General features: G+C 26.9%; 1 long non-coding RNA gene across 1 annotated transcript; it reads left to right on the top strand.

Moving 5' to 3' along the window:
• Positions 1 to 467: 467 nt before the first annotated feature.
• On the top strand, positions 468 to 1242 carry LOC138876451 (uncharacterized). Its single transcript, XR_011401721.1, has 2 exons — positions 468 to 611; positions 908 to 1242. It is a non-coding gene; the product is annotated as an uncharacterized lncRNA (long non-coding RNA).
• Positions 1243 to 1481: the final 239 nt, after the last annotated feature.

The raw sequence follows: 1481 nt of genomic DNA, 5'->3' as shown, positions 1-1481 counted from the left end.
AATTTATTTCTAAAAGAAGTGATGACCCAAATGTCATCACAATTTAAGTAACAACTAAAACAAACATCGTATTTAAAGTAACAATACGATACAAATACAATAGGTAACGACCATCCAAACAAGCTGTAATAATTATCATAAATATAATTAAACGCAAATTTAAGAAGCTATTATAATTGAAATATAAGGATATAAAAAATCTAAAAGTAATATCACATATGACAAAAAATTGTACAAAAATATTTTTATGTTATGCAAATAGTTGATTTTTTCTTAATTTATTAATGTAGGTTATATATTTATTTTTTATGAGCATAGTTACTTTTCTTTTATATATTTGTTGTTTAATTTATTTGCATTTATACGTTTGTACTACAGCACCAAAAAATAGTACTGATTGTTTATTTAAGTAACAAGTAAAAGAAAGCAAAAATAGTACTATATAAGAAAAGGTAAAGCTACGACAAAGCATACCAAAACCTAAGCTCAACCTCACCTCCTCTCCCTCTCAGCCGCCACCCCTTCCTCAGCCTTCCCCATTTTGTTCTTCAATCATCGTTAAATCGGTGCCTTCTCTCTTCCCAGTTATATTTATATCTCTATATTTTAAGGTTTTTGAATCTCCTTATATCTATTTGACTTAGATTTCTGCGTTAAATTTTACATTGCATGAGAACTTGAAAATTACAAAGTTGTAATGTTAGGGATGAAGATCTCTTAAGGAGTTTTCTAAAAAGTGTACAAATTTGTCTGCTTGTGTTGTTCTTTGAGTATTTCTATTTTGTTATTTGTTAAAAATTCTTGTAAAAAAACATTTTTATAAATTAAACTTTCATCTTTGTATCATAGTTTTTCTTGGGGTTGTTCATCCTTTTTGTGCTAATTATTATTTCTTTTGAATTTACAGGGTGCATTTAAATTCTTCAATGCAAGGACCGAAGCTATTTCTTCCTTGAGTGCAATCGGAGCAGCAACATTTTCAATTCCCTAATCAAATACTTAGGGATCTCCCCCCCCCCCCGGAATTTTATAGATTAAAGAAAAAATATCTAACCCAATGTACATAGTTTGTACTATTATTTTAATTTGACAAGAATTTTAATTTGAGTTCATCTTATTGTTTAGCCTCCCAATAGCTAGTTTTTATTCTACAAACTTTATTATGTCTCTTGTAGAAGAGTTGTATCATGTATGTATATTGAGAATGCATGAACTTTAAATATATAGTTGCATATTTTAGAATTATTCATGTATCAGTTTGTATGAAGTAAAAGACATCCAAAGCTTATTATATTTCAGTTTTTATAAAATAAAATATGCGACTGAAACATTTATTGTCACTAATAAATTAATTTTTCATCACTAATTTAAAATATAATAGAAAATCTAGAAAGAAAATAAATATATTTAAAAAAATTATTCATGGATATTGGTGACGATTTGTAGCTACAACATTTTGAATTTGAAGCGAAACATAAATA

Source organism: Nicotiana sylvestris, chromosome 8 (genome assembly GCF_000393655.2).
Source record: "Nicotiana sylvestris chromosome 8, ASM39365v2, whole genome shotgun sequence".
Classification (NCBI taxonomy): Eukaryota; Viridiplantae; Streptophyta; class Magnoliopsida; order Solanales; family Solanaceae; genus Nicotiana; species Nicotiana sylvestris.
The sequence above is the reverse complement of the archived record's forward strand: the minus strand, read 5'-3'. Positions and strand labels throughout refer to the sequence as shown.